This window comes from Puma concolor, chromosome E3 (assembly GCF_028749965.1).
Source record: "Puma concolor isolate L17-30 chromosome E3, mPumCon1.1.hap2, whole genome shotgun sequence".
In the NCBI taxonomy this organism is placed as follows: domain Eukaryota; kingdom Metazoa; phylum Chordata; class Mammalia; order Carnivora; family Felidae; genus Puma; species Puma concolor.
In genome coordinates, this window is record NC_141682.1 from 5,082,026 (window position 1) to 5,102,362 (window position 20,337).

Below are 20,337 nucleotides of genomic sequence, written 5' to 3' on the forward strand. Positions count from 1 at the left end.
TCTAGAAGGCTGGATCTGGCTGCAGAGACATCGATAAAACACTCACATAATAAAACAGGGTGGGAGTCAGGAGCGGCAGAAATTGTGGAAAATAATTTGAAAGTCGGGGGATATAGTGTTACCTACCGCAGGGTGAAAGGGGTTATACGACTTCAGGAGGAAAAGCTTAATTGGGAAGAATAAGGCAGGAGCCTTGGATCCCCGTTCCTATCCCTAATCCCTGAGGTGCCCACGCTGCCCACCGAACAGAAAGGCTTTCCCAGGCTACGGTCCCGGCGGGCGGACGAGGCCAGAGCTTTCCCCGGGGGCCGGAACCCTGGGTGGGGGGCGGGGTGCAGAAGGCTCGGCGGGCAAACGGTGGGTGCCTGAGCACCCGGCGGGGCGGAAAGGCGGGTCAGCCTGGGTGTCAAAAAACCCCTGAGAGGCGGCCTTAGCGCCTGGATCGGCCAACCGCCAGCCGTACCGAGCCGGCGCCGTCAGGGCGCCTCTCTAGACTTCCGTCGGACCTGTGACGTTAGCACGCGACGCTCGCCGCCAGGCCGACTTCCGGCGGAAGTCCGTGCGGACGGCAGCTGGAGGCGGGGCCTGGCGCTCGCGAAAGAGCTGTCCCGGGTGTCCCTAGCTGCGCACTTGGGCTCCTTCAGAAGGTGGTCGTGTCTTGGGGCCGGAAGGTCGAACTTTGGGACGCTGTTGCCAGAAATCTTCCTAAACGACGGTCCTACGCTAGCGCGGGCGAGAACGCCGGTGCTGTGAAGCGGCCCGAGCCGCCTGGCGGCTTCGGTAGAACCAAGCCAAGCAGGGGCTCCGGCTGGCCCGTGGCAGGCACCCTTAGGGGCTCCTGTACTGAGTCTTCGTGAAGGGCAGGATTTGCTTTTTTGCTTTCTGCCAGCCACGCCGTTGGGCTCTGTCCGAACCGTTCCAGTGTCTTTGCGCCTGCTGTCTCAGAACAGCTCTGAACATGCTGCCCCTGGGAACAATGACAATTGCTTGACTCCAAACCTGGAGGATAAGAACTAAGGCTGTTTAATGACAGTTGAACCTGGGGTGAGAAGAGCTGCTTCCAAACATAGCATGGAGAAGTCTCCCGTGGAGCGTTCCTTTGCTCCGAACGCCTCTGAATCCGCTGGGACCAGTCTATTCTTGATGCCTCTGAAAAATCAGTCAGGCCTGTCTTCCCTTTGAAGGGAAATGTCTGATCTCCAAACACTGGCTTTAAAGCTCTTCTCTTTTTCTGTCTTTGCTACCTACCCCAGCTTCTTGATTCCTTTTCTTCTTCCTTTTTAAAAAACTTACAAGCTGGGCACCTTCTGGTACATGATGTGCAAGGCCATCATGAACTTGTGGACACAGTATTGAAAAACAAATTCCCCAAATCAGAAGATGTGATGCCTCCCCCCCCCACCCCCCCGCCTCGGGGGCGTGGGGACTGTAAGTTATGGATGGAAAGTCATCACTTATCCAGAGTGGGCTGGATTGCATCAGTGTCTCCAGCTGACTCACCTTGCTGCTTAATTCTGAGCTTGTGGTTAAGTATTTTGAGTTAATTTTTCTTTTTTTTTTTTTGCTTATAAATGCAAGTTTACTTTTATCCCCATTGATTTTTCTCCAGATGACACTTAACTTTTAATCTTGGTTTGATCACCTTTGTATTTTGCGTTGTCTTTAATTTAAAAAAAATTTTCACAATTAGTACTGTGTTCTTGTAAAAGAAACTATACAAAACAAAAACAAAACCCTTCCTTGAACATCACCCCGAAATCCCAATCCCTTGAAAAAATTAACCACTTATTTAGTATATCCTCCCCAAATTCTTTTGTACATTTATTCATAGGGGTACCTGGGTACAGCCAATTGACCTGGCTCAGTCAATTAAAAGACTCTTGGTAGCTCAGGTCTTGATCTCAGGGTTGTGAGTTCAAGCCCCATGTTGGGCTCCATGCTGGGCATGAAGCCTACTTAAAAAATAATAATCTTATACATTTATTCATAAGTATTCAACAAATATATATTGAGCACCCAATATATGCCAGGCACTTTTCTAGGCACTGGGAATATAGCAATAAAACAGAAATGTTCCTGTATTTTATAGTTTACATCCTAGTGTATATACACAAATATATAATTGGTTGTTGTTTATAGAAATGGCATCATACATAATGGTACTCTATCTTCCTTTTTGGTTTTTTTTTTTCAGTCTTGGTGATCTTTCCATATAAATATCTATTATATTGATTTACCTCATTATATGCATTTCATTACATAGCTGAGCTATAACTCGTTTTCCAGGGTCCCAAATTCCAGTGCCTACAGGGACTATGCAAGTAATAAGTAGAGTGACAAGTAGAGCAAGTTTATTTTTTTCTAAGCAGAAATAGCTGTTTATGCAGACCAAAAGGATTGATAACTTGAATTACAGTGTTTCAAGAGTACTTGAAAATCTGGGTTTTTAGAACATAAATATGATTTTTTAAATAAATTAATAATTTATTTTTGAGAGAGAGAGAGAGCATGCATGCACAAGCAGGGTAAGGATAGAGAGAGAGAGAGAGAGAGAGAGAGAGAGAGAGAAACACCGAATCTGAAGCAGGCTCCAGGCTCTGAGCTGTCAGCACAGAGCCCCATGCGGGGCTTGAACTCTCAAACTGAAATCGTGACCTGAGCTGAAGTCAGACACCTAATCAACTGAGCCACTCAGGTGCCCCCATAAATCTAATTTTTTTAGTGTTGGCAACTAACCTAGGCTTTTAAAACACCATTCAGGCTAAGCAGAACATACCTGCAGGACAAATTTAGCCCAAGGGCCACCAGTTTGCAATATACTGTTCTATTACTAAACATGGAGATTCATGTCAGTTTTTGCTATTACAAAACAACGCTACAGTGGAAATACCTGTGTGAGCTTCATTGCACACAACTAGGTGTGTTTTTCTAGGGCAGCTATGTGAAGTAGAATTTCTGGGCCAAAGAATATATAAGCATTTTAATTTTAATAGATGGCTGTTAAATTGCTTTTCCACCACAAATGTCTGAATCTGTCTCTCCAAACCCTTGCCAGCATTTAATATATCAGTTCCTTTAATATTTATCATTCTAATGGATAAAATGAAATTTTATTTATTTGCTCAACAAACATTTATAAAGTGATTCCTGGGTTCCAGTTACTGTTGTAAGCACTTAAAAATTTTTTAAATATCATTTAATGTTTATGGAACTCAATGAGATTATAATAATAATAATTGTTATTATTATTATTATTATTAACCTATAGATGAAGAAACAGGCACAGAGAAGTTAAATTTCCTAGAGACATAGAGCGAGAAAGCATTAGAGATTCAAACTCAGACCTTTGGACTCAAGAGTCAGTATTCTCAATTACTGTGCTGTGCTATCTTGATCACCACTAGCCAGTTTCTAGTGATGAATGTCTTATGTGCTTATTGGCCAATTACGTTTCCTCTGTTGTGAGTTGTTTACAGTTATCCATTTTTTATTTGAGTTGTTTACCATTTTCCTGTTGCTTTGCAGTACTTATTTACATATATTATGTATTTGTTAAGGTACGGACTAGCTGCTTCTCTTGGTTTAGCCCCCTCCGCCCTCAAAAAGCAAACCCCAAAACAAGGATTTGGTAAAGGCAGCTTGTCTGTTTTTTTTAAGTTTATTTATTTATTTTGAGAGAGAGAGAGCACAAGCAAGGGAGGGGCAGAAAGAAGGAGAGAGAATCCCAAGCAAGCTCTGCACCATCAGCACACAGCCCAGTGCGGGGCTCGAACTCGTGAACCTGTGAGATCATGGCCTGAGATCAAGAGTCAGACGATTAACCGACCACGCCCTCCAGGTGCCCCCAAGTAGCTTGTTTTTGGAGATAATCCCAGGAAACATGGCGAAGGATTGGGAAAGTGAGAGAAGACTGGAAAGCCAAGAAAGCAGATGTTGATAAGTACAGGTGGGCGCGCGGACCTCAGTCCTACCGGGGACCCTCTGAGAGGCTCCAAAGAATATGCCTCCGAATCGTTCCACTGAGGGACAGCGCAGCAGCGGTATTCACCCAGCCATTGCTGAGGCGGTACCTCCCTAGTCCTTCTGGCCTGCCCACACAGAACCCAGCCCAGCCCCAAGGAGAGAACCCCCTGAAGCAGAGACTCCATCAGCATGTACAGGAACCATTGCAGGTGACCTCTCCAGTGGGCTGCGGGGATATAGGCAGGACACCTACAATGTCTGCTTTGCCGTTAGGACCGAGAGATCCCCAAACACAATGGCTGCAATAGGAAAGAAGTCTATTTCTTTCACACACTATTGTCCTGAGGAAGGTGGCAGTCCACAGCAGTCGGCAGTTCTGTCCCAGGAGATCCACAAGATCACACAAAGACCCGGATTCTTCCTATCTTGTTCTCCACCACCAGGCAAAAATTCCCAAACTTTCTCTGTACAGGGCACCCTTAAGTGCCTTAGAGATTCTTTCACAGAGCTCCTAAGCCCAAAGAAATATCTAACAATCTCCACTCTTAAATAATGAGCTCCAAACAACTTCATAAATATTTATGTCCTAACAACTTAGTGTCCATTGCACAGTTTATCAAACTTTAAAATCAGATTGGGAACCACTGTTCTCGTTATTTGCTCCACATGGATATTCCAATAGCAATTGCTTCCTAAATCCATCTTCTCAAAGATGCAATATCAGGAACTTGGTGACCTAATGTTGAAAATGTGAACTAGTTCAAGCTGTCATGTCATGCACGACACAGAAATAGCTTTGTTTCCTCAAAATGTTAAGATGCCCCACAGCACTCCTAGAAGCTTGTTCCGGCACCCCACGGCACTTTGTGCACAGTTTGGAGACACAGCACTAGGGTGGTGTCCTTACCCCCAGGTCACCACCTTCGAGCCCCTGAGAAAGGGAAAAGAAGGAAAGGAAAGGCCGTTTACCCTTAAGGATGGAACTTGTAGGGGGCGCCTGGGTGACTTGGTTGAGTGTCACAATGCCATAGTTCGTGAGTTCAATCCCCGTGTTGGGCTCTGCTTGGGATTCTCTCTCTCCCTCTGTCCTGCCCCTCCCCCCTTCTCTCTCAAAAGTAAATAAACAAACTTTAAAAAAATTAAAAGCAAACAAAAAAGAATGGAACTTGTAAACTGCACTTAGCTCTTCCTGCTGAGATCCCATTGGCCAGAAGTTAGTCACATGGCCAAAGGGGAGCTGGGAAATGTATCTCTGGCTGTGCTGCCAGGTGTTCAGCTAGCACTTGATAGGTTATTACTAAAAGGAAGAAGTAGATATTCTCTATCGCATTCTGAATATTAACCCTTTATCTCTGACATAAACTCCAAATATTTTCTTCTATATATCACATATTTGTTCACTTGGTATTAACTTGGTTAATAGTGTTTTCGTCACACAGAGCTTTTAAATTCCAGAATACGTTTATCAGCCTTTCCTTTGTGACTTAAAAAAAAAAAAAAATCTTATTTAGGGGCGCCTGGGTGACTCAGTCGGTTAAGCATCCCACTTCAGCTCAGGTCATGATCTCACGGTTCCTGAGTGTGGGCTCCGTGCCGACAGCTCAGAGCCCGGAGCCTGCTTCAGATTCTGTGTCTCCCTCTCTCTCTCTGCCCTTCCCCCTCTCGCGATCTGTCTCTCTCAAAAGTAAATAAACATTAAAAACAATTTTTAAGGTATTCTTTACTCCAAAATTACACACACACATGCACGCACACACACACACACACACACACACACACACACACAAATACACACACAAATATATTCTCCAGTATTTTCTTCTAGTTGATTCATACTTTGATCTGTAATTCATCGGGAATTTCTTCCTGTGATGGCTGAGATAATTTCAGAAGGGAAGGAAGACACTTAAAGTGTGTAGCCAAGGAACTAGGTATTTATCAAATTCTCAGCTGCCTTCCAATTCACATCTGTGCTTTTCATGACACTCTTCTGCACAGACATTATACAATAGACACTGAGATTCCCTGCTCCCCAGGTAAGCCACACACCTCCCTATGTGCTCTTTGGGTCGGATTGAACTACCTCAGCTCAGGGGGTGGGGGACTTCATTGGTATCAGTCAGTCAAGGCAATCCTATACTCCTTATCACAGTAATTTTTCAAAACAAAAGCCAGCCTCCGGAATACCAGAGACCCAATCAGAATGAAGCTAGGATCCCCGTGCCATGGTGCCTCTTCTCCCCAAGATTGAATAAAGATATTAAAGAAGAAGCCTGTAGCTTCACTTCCTTTACCTTGGGACTATGAAGAAAGTCCAAGAAAGAAGTCTACACACTGGGGAGGGCAGACCTGAGAGAGGCACAGAGGAATGAAGTCTGAGCCCTGAGCAAACCGTGCCTGAAGCTTACACCGCCTCTGGACTTCCCTGTTAGATGAGCCAAAAGTCCCCTTTATTTTTTAAAACCATGTGGAATTACCTCTTCTGTAACTTGCAACTTAAAACCTCCAAATCTTGAGAGAAACACGTAGTCACTGAGCTCTTTTTTCCCCACCTCATATTTTTCTTTTTAAATTCATTTTACACTTTATAGAAATACATACATAACAACATAGAAAAAGGCTATATTTTACTGTCTTAACTGCTTGTGTATTTCTTGTGTATTTCTATAAACATATAAAATATGAATTTTATATATTCATTTAAATGGTTTACATAGATACAATCATAGCATGCAGACAATTTTCGAATTTTGCTTCTTTTAGTTTATCATAGGTGTTATTCCTCTATCTAGACAGTTTTAATTATTAATCAGGGATGCAACATAGTGACCTCAATATCATCTTCTTATTAGATATTTGTATTATTTCCCACTTTTTAATTTTATAGTTTTGCAAGTAACCTATTCAGCACTTTTATTTTATTTTTTTCAGTTGAATTACTTTCCTGGGATAAATCTCTCAGTGGTTTGTCGGTTCCTGAAACTCATGCGTTTCCCACATTTTACTTTTTCCCTCTGTTCTTCAAAACCTCCAAGCATGAACCTTGATGCTTGTGTTCTATAAATAGCACAGGAGAAAACACTATTTAAGCCTAAAATCAAAAACCGAATTCAAATGTGATAGGAAGGACTGTAGCACCTGTGAAACATACAGCAAAGAATTTCTCCTGGGAGCATTCCTAATCCCTCCTGTCAGCCCCTGAAACTAGACCTGTGGTATCAGTTTTTTACCTGCTGCAAGATCGGTTGACAGGATCAACCACCATTTATACCATGATCTCTTGTCCCCCAGGGAATGACTGAGGCAATACTTTGGAAACGGGATACAGGACTTCATAGCTACCCTCGCAACAGACAAATATAGTGCACGAGGCTCGTTTACAGTCAGTGATTTATTGGTCAGGAGGAATTTTACAATGGAGGAAAACAGGAAAAATTTTAAAAGGGACATAGCACAGATATTTTTGTTGGAAGGCAAGGATGGGTCTGTATCTGCTTCTTATTGTATCGGGGGCAGCGATTTTAATGCCTAGCTCATAACAGATGTTCAATAAAAATACATTGCATGAATGCAAGAAAAAAGATGACATCCACCCAGAGGAAATCGATATCCTGGATATCACTGAACCACAGAGTCCTCCGGCCGGTCCCTGGGGCCATGTCTTGTACATAAGCCACCTTGGAACGCAATGTAGCTTATACTTTCGAATTTCCACTTGGCCTTTGCTACCTTGATTATGCCCCTTAGAGCAGCTGTGTTCGGCTACGACGTCCAGCGGGACTGTCAGGGCAGAACCTCCATTTCCTGATCGCTTCTGAATCGGTCTTGACCTGGTACACTGCTCCTTACCCAAATGTTCTGTTACTCTGGTCACCAACACTGCAGTTCACCATCAGCTGTGGTAGCCCTTGGAGAACGAGAGCGTAAGCACGCTTGCATTATCTCTTGTTTATCTGAAATTCAAATTTAACTGGGCATCTTCTATTTTTATTGGCTAAATCTTGGAGATCCTATCTCCAGCCACCATCAGGATGCCTCTCCATAGAGCTTCTAGTTTTCTACCTTGGTTGGGACCAAGAGGTAGTGTCACAGTTGGAATCTGGTTACCCCTCGGCTAGTAGTGCTGAGCAAAAGGAGTGTCCAGCCCTGGACATTGAATTGGGGCTGAGTCGTCTCAGGACAATCACTGGGACATTTTCAGAAAAGAGAAGCTGTCTGACAACCTGGAGAAAAGAGGAGCAAGAAATTACAGGCGGGCTGGTGGAGGACGGTGCCTCCATATAAATTATACAGTTTGTGCTCTGCCTGTTTGATGTGTGTGTCACACAGAAAGAGGGTAGAGAAGGACAAGGGACAGTCTTGTGAATGCTCTCTCAGAGCTGGGAGGAAGAAATGAATGGCACTTCATGGCCATGAGACAGACACCTATGATAAACTATGTTTTTTCACATCCCGTGAAAAAACCCTGCTGCTTTGCTCCTTTTCCTGCTCTGTCCTTGCTAGGACCTGCACCCCCGCCCTCCACATGGCTTGTAACACCGACAATGTATGTCCTCCTTATAAAGGTCAAGGAGATAATGATCTCTTTGGAGTCTCCCAGCACAGTAGAAAACACCTAAGGAGTGACGGGGCGAGGTGGCATCATGTACGTTTTCCAAGACCAGTAAGTCCAGATCCCTTGATACGAAGACCCCTGGCTCCAGGGTGTAAGTGACTTATGGAGGACACCTGAGCACTCATCTTTGTTTTGACGGGTTCCTGGATGCCTGGGAGGACATGTATGCCAGACCACAGCCTCCCTAAAAACCCCAGTCCCCACATAAAGATGAGACTCACACCCCTTTTCCTTTCCGAGTGTTCCAGACGCCCTGTCTGTATGTGCTCTCTCTACATCTTCAATAGACACTGCTCTCACTTCCTCCTGGCTCGCGTTTGATTTCTGCCCTGCACAAAGCCAAGGACCATCTTGGCTGGCCCTGCGGAACCCCTTCTGGATGCTCGGACCTAGCCTGCCTATATCAGTTAGTTCCTGAGTCATGATTTCCTTATTAACATTCTGGACACCCAAGCACATCGGGGCTGACTCTGGACTCTGTGAAGCACAGACATGAATGTCATCCCAGGAAGAAATTCAGAATGAGTGTGGGGTGGGAAGTCATGTAGGGGTTAAGAATGTGAGCTCAGGAATCAGGCTTCCTGAGTTCCGGTCCAGGATCCATCTCTCGTGGTTGTGTGGTTTTAGGCTGGTTACTTAATCTCTCTGAGTCTCAATTTCCTCCTCTATAAAGTAAGGATAAGAGAATCTACCTCAGAGGGTTGTTGGGAGGTTAAATGAGATAATGCAGGCATGTAAAACACATCCAACGAATTTGGGCCACTAGTCTCATGGTTACCAAATACGACCAATACAGAAGAACAAAAGTGGGAGGTGTTACTAGGGTTCTTTATGTTTCGAGTAATACCCCAACTCAAACTGGATTAAATAACAAAAGACACTTCATGGCCTCTGCCACCGTAAATGTTCAGAGGTGGGGCACGCTTCAGAGTTTGAATCAGCAGCTCAATGGCATCATCAAGGACAGAGGTTGTTTTTGTCCCTCACTCTGTCACCCGACAGCTTCCTTCCCCAACCAGCTTTTCTCCCAGTGGTGGGATGGCTGCCAGCCACCCAGTGGAGCTTCATGCTTCTGCATTCACTTCCAAAGAGAGGCCAATGGGGAGGTTTGCCCTGGGATTCCAAGTAGGGGTGCTGAAATTCACTCTGACTTGAGTCATGGGCTCACCCCTGAACCAGTGACAGGGCCTGGAGAATGGAACGCATCACTTGGTGAGTTAAATGAGGGCCCCTGCCGAAACTTCAGGGGGGATCAATTTCTCCCAAAGGCGAGAGGAAGATTCCAGATGGAGAGCTGGTAATACTAGAAAAGGATGCTGGGTAGGCACTCAGTAAGTGGGTATCTAGTAAGTTCTTTGTGGAATGATAGAAATATGTCAGAAGTGTCCCCCCAAGTTAGGTGAAGCCCAAGATGAATGAAATGTGCAACCATGAAAACATGGGCTGCTCGGGACACGGCAGGAGCGTGTGGTAGATGTCCTTCGTTTCCCAGACGCAAAGGCAAATCTATTAATAAAATTCCTTCCTGGCAGCTGTCTCCTGGTGTAGACTCAAGGAAATGTATATTCAAAGGAAGGGGGAGGAAATCTTAGCCACAAAGCCGCAGTCACTAGTGCTGCAAGGTCACTTGGAACGGATGCAGTTCCTCAGGACGAGCACAAAGGTGTAAAGGGAGATGGGGCAGAGGCTCTCCAGCGTCACGGCCGGAAGGAAAGGAGGAGCTGGCAAAGAAGGCCAAGAGAGGATGGGCAACCTAACTTGAGAATGAGGAGAGAGGGCCGTCACGGAAGGCAAATGAGGAAGTGCTCGCTAATCTCTCCAGGGAGGCCGGAACAGGGGAGGCGCATCGAGAGACCTGGAATGAGCATCCCATAGGCTCCATGAAATGTCCCTGGAGAACCCCTTATCCTGCCTTCAGCACTGACCGTGAACTAGCCCACCAGGTGCTGATGGCCCCCCTGGACCAGTGAGCCACCGGGGCAACTCCTCTTCAGAGCCTGATACAGCTGGTGCCTCACTGACTAGGAGCTCCAGAATCAGCAGGATGGAGCGCTTACAAAGCCTGCAGCCTGGGGCAGAGGGACCCCTGAGCCTGCAGTGTCCGAGTGGTTCGGAACACTAGTCCGAAGCAAGAGAACCAGAGGGAGAGGCGTCTGGGACACACCGTTCGTTGTCACACATACAGATAGGTGGTTTGTTCCAGCAGCTGGTACTCATCACCCTGATTATCTCACTCCGATGGTGCTCCCAAGAGTGGGGTGGGGCCCCAAGAGGGGAGCTTGTGCCGCCGATAGGAGTTCACACAGCTGCAAAGTCAACCGTCCTGAATGCCACCTTCTTTGTTTTCCCATAGTTGGACCTGGCTTGGCTCCCATGACCCAGGTTCCAACGGAGCAGCGAGTCTGCTCCTCCGAGCCTCCCTCTTGAGTCTCCCCTCCTTGCCCTCCTCTCAAGCTCTTATTTCTTTTGGGTGTGAAAGTGGCTCTTAGTTCCCCCTGAAAGCAGCCCCACTCTGTGGTTTATAGGGTAAACGGTAAGTTTTGCAATAATCTTTTTTCCTTTCCGTAATCCCCAACCTGACACCAAAAAAATTAGTTTGACTTTGAGACATCTGTCTTTTCAAAAGACATCTGTCTGCAGTCTACTTAGGGGGTTGAAAAACAGAAAGGTGGCTCTTTCAGGGTTCAGTCTCCCTCTGCCCACCCCCGCCTGCCCTTTCACAAGCCCCTTCCCCCACCAAATACCCTGATGACTGGGGGAAGAGCTATGGACACAAGGAATGAGAAGGCAACTTCTCAGTGCCCCAGACTCTCTTCTCCACCACATTTGTGTATATCCCCCTGTTTCATTCCAGGCAGGACTGGAGATGGTTTACATAGACACACAAAACAAGCTGCGATAACTTTAATGTGAGCAGAGGGGAGAGAAGACAAAAGGGAAATGGGCATAAGACAGATGAGGTGCTCCCGTGGGCTGATCTCATTTCTGTTGTGGAAGCAGGTGCTGGCAGAGGCTCCCGCTGGCCCTTGGCTCACAGACCAGTTCCACATGCAACTTCAGGCCTATGACCTGTGACGAGGGCTGCACAGAGTCAGGCCTGCCTGGCCCCAGACACAGCAGCTACTTTGTTCATCACTATTGTCTCGCTAACACTTCCAACAGAACGCCAGTGGGATTTACTATCCCAAACGCTGCTCATCACAACACCTTCTTCTTCCAGGAGCACTCCCGACAAGCTCCCTCCTTAATTCACACCAGACCCTTGGTCAAGAAAGCCCCCAACTCTTGGCCTGTTTATCGCTAAGCCAACTCTCCTCCTGTCTTGCTAGACGGAAATGGCTGTCACAACCATCATCGCTGACTGTGGAGACTGAGTCCCCACCCACCATCTTCTCCAGCATCCCAACAGTTGCAGGCTGGGTAGGAAAATCTGTGTCTTTAGCCGTGGTAGAGACAACACCAAGTGTTTGCCACACTGCTTCCTCTCCCCGGGCACAGGGGAAGACTACATCTTTCAGGCTCCTTGGAAGTTTGTTCTGGGTATTGAAAAAGTGGACAGAAGAAATGTAGGTCGCTTCTAGACTGGGCCTCTAAAACATTCTCGTGCAATCCTCTGGCTATCTCTTCCCCTTCTGCAGTGACCTCTGGAGAAGCAAACACACATTTATATGTCTGTACAAGATGGAAGGCTCAAGAACCCAGAGGACATTCTGCCCCTAACCCAGGAGAGCCATCCAACCCATGCTGGACTGTGATGTAGGTGATACATGAAATTTCATTATGTTAAGCCACGGAGATTGGAGATTGTTTTTTATAGCAGCTATAATTACTCATCTTGACCAGTACACTATCCAAGTTGCCGATGAAAGCCATAGCATGGCCCCATGGCAACCATCAAAATGTCCTCAAAATTCCATTATGCCATTGGTCAACTTCAGCCCTCATGTCATGGGTATGGACAATCATGTGGACCAACCCCTCGATCCCCCCAGCAGGCAGTCACCTACTCCCCTGCCTTTGTCACCTGAGGTCTCAAGGACACCGTGAAGATATACTCAGAGGCTTTGGGTAGCAGTACATGACAAGACTGTAAGATATCAATTTCCAGTTTGGACTCGGTCTGCTCTGTCCAGAGTCGCTGGACGTGTCAGGTAGACTTGGCACGGAGAAAGGACACCAGCCAATTTTAATCTTAGGTCTGGGTTTTCCCAATCAATCCCTTTCTGCCCACCCTTGCTCTCCTTGGCCAAGGCCACATACCCAGCTCTCGACCCATAGAGAGTCTTTGCGCCATAGTCTGATAAAACTTCATCGTGACAGTGCATTCGTTTGCTAGCGCTGCCATAGTAAAATACCACGGACTGGGAGGCTTAAACGATAGAGATTTATTTTCTCTCAGTTCTGGAGGCTAGAAGTCTGAGATCAAGGTGTCGGCCGAGTTGGTTTCTCCTGAAGCTGGTAGATGGCCACCTTCTCACGTAGTCTTTCCTGAGTCAGTGCACATCCCTGGTGTCTCTGTGGCCACATTCCCTCTTCCCATAGGGAGAGCAGTCATGTTGGATTAAGCCCCACCCTAACAGTCTTATCTTAACTCGATCACCTCTTGAAAGGCCTTATCTGCAGAAACAGTCACATTCTGAGGTTCTGGAAGTTAGGAATTCAACATATGGACTTGAAGGGACAAATTCAGCCCATACCGATCAGTATCCATATTTCTGTGGATTATTTCTGTGGATTATTTAAGGGGGGGGGGAGCCTGTTCTCATGGAGGAGTCAGATCAGCTACAACATAGACTTAACAGGGCACCAGGGTTGGGCTGCATGTTTTCTAGAATTTTCTAGAAGAAAAAAATTAGGAGAAAATACATACCGCCTTGGGTTTGGTGATGAGTTTCTAGATACAACACCAAAAGCATAATCCCCCCACTCAAATTTAATAAACTGGACTTTATCAAATTTAAAAACTTTGCTCTGTGAATAGCACTGCTAAGAGAATGAAGATACAGGTTACCTACTGGGAGAAAATATTTGTCAATCACACATCAGGTAAAGGGCTTGGACCCAAAACACATACATAAAAAAAAAACTCTTGGGACACCTAGGTGGCTCAGTCGGTTAAGCGTCAGCTTCGGCTCAGGTCATGATCTCACAGTCCGTGAGTTCGAGCCCCACATCAGGCTCTGTGCTGACAGCTCAAAGCCTGGAGCCTGCTTTGGATTCTGTGTCCCCCTCTCTCTCTGCCCCTCCCTCACTCACGCTCTGTCTCTCTTTCTCAAAAACAAACATTAAAATTTTTTTTTTAATTCTTAAAACTCAATAATTACTGTGTGGCTCAGTCAGTTAAGCCTCTGACTCTTGATTTTGGTTCAGGTCATGCTCTCATGGTTCATGGGTTCGGAGCCCGCCATCAGGCTCTGCACTGACAGCACAGAATCTGCTTGGGCTTTTCTCTCTCCTCTCTCTCTCCCCTTCCTCCTGTTTGTGCCGTGTCTCCCTCTCTCTCTCTCTCTCTCTCTCTCTCTCTCTCTCTCAAAATAAATAAATAAACAAAAAGAAAGACACAACAATTACGAACAAAAATTTTAATGGACAAGATATCTGAACAGATACCTCACCAAAGAAGATCGACAAATGGCAAATAAGCATATGAAAAGATGCTCAACATCATTTAACTAGGGAAAAAACCAAAACATCAGTGAGATACCACTACATACCCATTAGGACTAAAACCCAAAATAATCTTTACAACACCAATTGCCTGCAAGGATGTGAAGCAACAGAAGTCTCATTCTTTGCTGACAGGATGCAAATGGTGCAACCACTTTGGAGACAGTGTGAGAATTCTAACTTTTGTCTTAGCGTAATGATGCAACACTCGTGCCATACATTCACCCAACTGATTGGAAGGTAGTTATGTCTGCCCTAAAACATATGTTTTATCTCTTTCAAATCCGTGATTTATTCATAATTACCAAAAACAAGATGTCCTTTTTTTAAAAATATAATTTATTGTCAAGCTAGCTAACATACAGAGTATACAGTGTGCTCTTGGCTTCGGGAGTAGATTCCCATGATTCATCGCTTACATACAACACCCAGTGCTCATCCCAACAAGCGCCCTCCTCAATGCCCATCGCCCATTTACCCTTCTCCCCCACCCCAATCAACCCTCAGTTTGTTCTCTGTATTTAAGAATCTCTTGTGGTTTGACTCCCTCTCAGTTTGTAACTATTCTTTTTTCTTCCCCCCAAGACGTCCTTTATTTTTTATTTTTATTTTTTTACGTTTATTTATTTTTTGAGAGACGTAGAGGGACAGAGCACAAGTTGGGGAGGGGCAGAGAGAGAAGGGGACATAGAATCCGAAGCAGGCTCCAGGCTCCGAGCCGTCAGCACAGAGCCCGACGCGGGGCTTGAACTCACAAACCGTGAGATCACGACCTGAGCCGAAGTCGGACGCCCAACCGACTGAGCCACCCAGGTGCCCCTAAGATGTCCTTTAATAGGTAAATAGATAAAGAAATTGTGGTATATCCATACAATGGGATGACACACACACAAAAAAGGAATGGGCCATCAAGACACAAAAACATGGATGAATATTGCTACGTGAAAAAAGGCCAGTCTGCAAGTCTAAATGTGTTATAATTCCATTTATGTGACAATCTGGAAAAGGCAAAACTATAGAGATAGTAACTGGGGGACTGGGGAAGCAGAGAGGTTCAGTAGATGAGGCACAGGAGATATTCTAGGGCAGTGATACTGTAACGATGGACACATGCCACCACGCACTTGTCAAAATCCATGAGTAGTTATAGCACAAAGAGGGACCCTCCATGTATGCGATTTTTAAAAATGTCTTAGGAGGGGAGCCTGGGTGGCTCAGTCCGTTAAGCATCTGACTTCGGCTCAGGTCATGATCTCACGATTTATGAATTCAAGCCCCGTGTCGAGCTCTGTACTAACAGTACGGAGCCCGCGTGTGATTTTCTCTGTCTCTGTCTCTGTCTCTGTCTCTGTCTCTGTCTCTCTCTGCCCCTACCCTGCTCATGCTCCTTCTCTCCAAATAAATAAATAAACTTTGTTTTATGTTTATTTATTTTTGAGAGAGAGAGAGAGACAGAGAGAGACAGAGAGAGACAGAGTGTGAGTGGGGGAGGAGCAGAGAGAGAGGGAGACACAGAATTCCAAAGCTGGCTTCAGGCTCTGAGTTGTCAGTACAGGGCCTGACCCAGAGCTCAGACTCACAAACTGTGAGATCATGACCTGAGCCGAAGTTGACGCTTAACCGACTGAGCCACCCAGGCGCCCCAATAAATAAACTTCTAAAAAATAAAAAAAAAAAACAAACAAATCATAGTACTAGATTATAACCCAAAGTGTAAACCATCCATGAGTCTGTACTGATATAAATGATTGAATAAATAGCAGAGAAGAGACATATCTCCCATGCAGAAGGATCCCAAATAACATATGTAGAGCATAACTCTCCCTCCTTAAGTGTGGACTTCACACAGTGACTTCCTTCCAATGAGGACAGTATGAAGGGGTGGGGGGCAGAGTACTTTACATTGGGGAAACTGACAGGACTTCAGGCAGGTGATGAAGTTTGAAAGCATGTAGATCAGGGTGATAGCATGTACCACTCATATGGTGTGACAAGAATGTCACTTTGCCTCTGTGGTCTTCCTCCCCAAAACTATAACCAGTCTAACTATGAGAAAAATATCAGGCACGCCCAATGGAGAACATTCTATGAAATGCTAACCAATACTCCTCAATTGAGGGGTGCCTGGGTGGCTCAGTCGGTTAAGCGTCCAACTCTTGGTTGTGGCTCAGGTCATGGTCTCACGGTTTCGTGGGTTCGGGCCCCACATCTGGCTCCATGCTGACAGTGTGGAGCCTGCCTGGGATTCTCTCTTTCCCTCTCTCTCTGCCCCTCCTCTGCTCGCACTGTCTCTCTCTCAAAAATAAATAAATAAACTTAAAAAAAAAAAAACCTGTCAATTGAAAATATGAGAAGGGTGGGACGCTTGGGTGGCTCAGTCGGTTAAGCATCCGACTTCAGCTCAGGTCATAATCGCGTGGTTCATGAGTTCGAGCCCCATGTTGGGCTCTGTGCCGACAGCACAGAGTCTGCTCGGGATTCTCTCTCTCCCTCTCTTTCTCTGCCCCTCCCCTTGCACTCTTTCTCTCAAAAATAAATAAATAAGCATTAAAAAAAAAGAAAAAAAAAGAGAGAAAGAGAGAAGGGGAGGAGAGAGGGAAGAATAAGAGTGGACAGAGAAAGGACATTAGGTAAAAACTACGAAACTCTGAGTTAAGTAATAATAATGGATCAGTATTAGTTCATTAATGGTAAGGAGGTGCCATAGTAATGTAAGATGTCAGCAATCAGGGACATTGGATGTAGAGTATATGAAAACTCTGTACCGTCTTTGAAATCTTTCTGTGCACCTACAACTACTCTAAAAGAAAAGTTTACTTTGAAGCTCCTGGGTGGCTCAGTCAGTTGAGTGTCCGACTCCTGATTTCGGCTCATCATCTCACAGTTTCATCAGTTCAAAGCCCGCAGAAACTGCTTGAGGTTCTCCCCCCTCTCTGCCCCTCCCCCGCTCGCACTCTCTATGTCCCTCTCAAAATAAATAACTTTTTAAAAAATTATAAAATAAAGGGCGCCTGGGTGGCTCAGTCAGTTAAATGTCTGACTTCGGCTCATTTTGGGGAACGCAACTGAATGGTCAGAAGGACATAATAATTGTGACTATAATAATAATCACAGAGTAATGCTTACCATGTGCCACACTGGGGGCCTTCCTTGAGATTCCCTTAAGATCACTTAGGGCGGCCATGGGAGGTAAATGTACTTCCTTCTGTTAGAGGGATGAGACCTCAGGGTAGGGTTTATTAATGTACTCACTCCTTTTACAAATACTAAGCACCCACTATGTGCCAAGCACTGTTCTAGGTGCCACAGGTACAGCACTGATCAAAACGGAAACCTCTGCTTTCCTGGGGCTTGCATTATAATGGGTGGGGACAGACATTAAACAACACAAACCAGGGGGTGCCTAGATGGCTCACTGGGTTGAGAGTCCAACTCTTGATTTCAGCTCAGGTCATGATCCCGGGATGGTGGACTCTAACCCCACATCAGGCTCTGCGCTGAGCAGCTTGGAGCCTGGAGCCTGCTTCAGATTCCGTGTCTTCCTCTCTCTCTGCCCCTTCCCTGGTCATGTTCTGTGTCTCTGTCTCTCAATAATAAATAAACGTTAAAAATTTTTTTTTAATAAAAAGAAAAAAGCAGATAAATCAGCAAGGTCCATGGCACAGCGCATGGTGAGAAGTGCTCTGGAGAAGCAGAAAGCAGGGAAGGGGAGAGAAGGGAAGGGCTCATGGAACAGGAGACAAATGAAGAGATTTGGGGGTGGGTACGTGCCGGCACGTGGAAGAAACAGTCTAGGCGGAGGGAAGAGCTAGTGCGAAGGCCCAGGGGTGGGAACATGCCTGGTCTGTGCAAGAAGTCAGAGAGGTGCAGGGGGCCTGGCTGGGCAGGGTCCTGCTGGCCATGGAGAAGACGTAAGCGATGGGCTGGGTTTGGAGCAGAGCAGTGGCAGGATCTGACTTTGGCTTTAACAGATCATTCTGGCTTCTATGTTGACTGCAGGGGGCCTCCAATGAGGAGGCTGAGGAACCAGTCTGGGAGAGGGATGACGGCAGCTTGGACCAGGATGGTGGCAGTGAGGTGGAGACAGAAGGTGGGTTCTGGTTCTAATTTGAAAGTAGGAGGTAGAGTCCATAGCCTGTGCTGGTGTTTGAGTTTGGCACGTAAAATAGAGGAATCAAGGACGCCAGTCCTCCTCAGCTGCACCCGCCCAAGTGTCTCCTGGAGTCCCTTTTTCCAAACCCGCGGACACCCCTCCCACCGCCGGGAAACCCACAACTTGGCTTAACCTCCTGAGACTGGAGTGGGAAATGCCAGAGCACATCCTGAGCCTTTTGGTTCATCCTGGGCAAAGCCTTAAAGAAGGTAGAACGTGGAGCACGGAGCCAGGCTTGGACCGCATCTTCCTTCCGTGGTTGATTCCAGAGTCCTGGACCTCCAAGTCTTCCTCAGGGCTGGCAGGGAGTGGAGGCTGGGGAGGGTCAAACCCTCCCTCAGCCGCTGGAAGCTGGTGTGACCTGGGACAAGTCCCTTCGTCTCTCTGAAGCTCCATTCTCTCCTCTCTACACTGGAGGCAGCCATTCTGACTTTGTTGGGGAGCCGTGACAAGCAAACGAGATTTTTAAAAAATATATGAAAATTGCTGGCCTGTGACTGGGTCTGGCTCGGTATATGTGTCACTTTCCCCATCCCCTTTAAATGACAGGATTTAGGAGTATACCCCTCAAGTAATTCAAGTTTTAAAAGTCAACTTTGTTGAGGGGCATACAGCACACTGTATACATATGAAGTGGACAAGTTTTCTTGAGGTCCTTTGCAATTCATCCTTGCCTGTACCTCGGCCCCAGAAATCCCTGATCTGCTTTCCGATGTAATAGATCAGTTTGCACCTTACAGAATTTAACAACAATGGAATCATAGAGCCTTTTGTTACCAGCTTCTTTCACTTAGCATGATGTTTTCGAGTTTCACCCGTGGTATATGCATCAGTCATTCATTTCATATTATTACCGAGTCGCATTCCATTGCATGGATGGACCACAGTCTGTTTATCCATTTTCCAATAGATAGATGCGTAAATTGTCTCCAATTCTGAGTTATTGTGCATAGTGCTGCTATAAACAGTCACATCCAGGTCTTTACATGGACGTATGCTGTCATTTCTCTTGCACATAATATACCCAGGAGTGGGATGGAGGGGTTGTAAGATTAAGTGTATGTTTAGCTTTTAAGAAACCATCAGGGCGCCTGGGTGGCTCAGTCGGTTAAGCCCCCAAGTCTTGATTTCAGCTCAGGTCATGATCTCACAGTTTGTGAGATTGAGCCCTGGGTCAGGCTCTGTGCGGACAGTGCAAAGGATTCTCTCTCCCACTCTCTCTCTGCCCCTCCCCTGTTCTCTCTAGCACGCTCTCTCTCTCTCTCTTTCTCTCAAAAATAAATAAATATTTTTTAAAAAAAGAAAAAAGAAAGAAGCCATCAAGCAGTGTTCCATAATGGTTGTACCCTTTTACATTTCCATCAGACTCCATTTTTTTACCATCTAGAGAAACATCACTTGGTTGATCAAGAAGACAAAAGAGCATGCCGAGGAAAGTCGCCCATGTGACTGTCACGGTTTGTGTGTAATTACCGTGCAACCCAACAATTAGGCAGCCTGTTAAGCATTTGGAGCTGTGCTCAAAGATGTATTCTGTTACATCATCAGTCATTCTTCTACCCTGCTCTGGGGACAGTGCTTCACCCAGAGCTTTTGGTTTTTGGTTTTTCCAGTGAGGATATACTGCAATCTCCTTAGCACAGTTTGTAATGTAAATGAGACCAGAAGACACATAACACATACGGACACATCTATCTCTCCCCCCACCCCACCAACACACACGCATGCTCACATGCACACACACGGTAACTTGGAACACCTTTGGGTAAACAAACTCGGGAAAACATCCAGCTCCAACATGATGACCTATTAAGAGTATCGTCCGCTCTGTCTGATCCCCATCCCCCACATCCTGAGAAAAGGTTTTGATTATAAGAATTTAATTTTAGAATACTGTTAGATGTGCAGAAGAGCGTGAAGGTAGTACAAAGCTCCCTGC

General features: G+C 45.9%; 1 long non-coding RNA gene across 1 annotated transcript; it reads left to right on the forward strand.

Annotated features, from left to right (window-relative positions):
- The first annotated feature begins 553 nt into the window (after nt 1-553).
- On the forward strand, nt 554-19,324 carry LOC147572889 (uncharacterized). The gene is made up of 2 exons (XR_015245459.1): nt 554-1,525; nt 18,245-19,324. It is a non-coding gene; the product is annotated as an uncharacterized LOC147572889 (long non-coding RNA).
- Nucleotides 19,325-20,337: the final 1,013 nt, after the last annotated feature.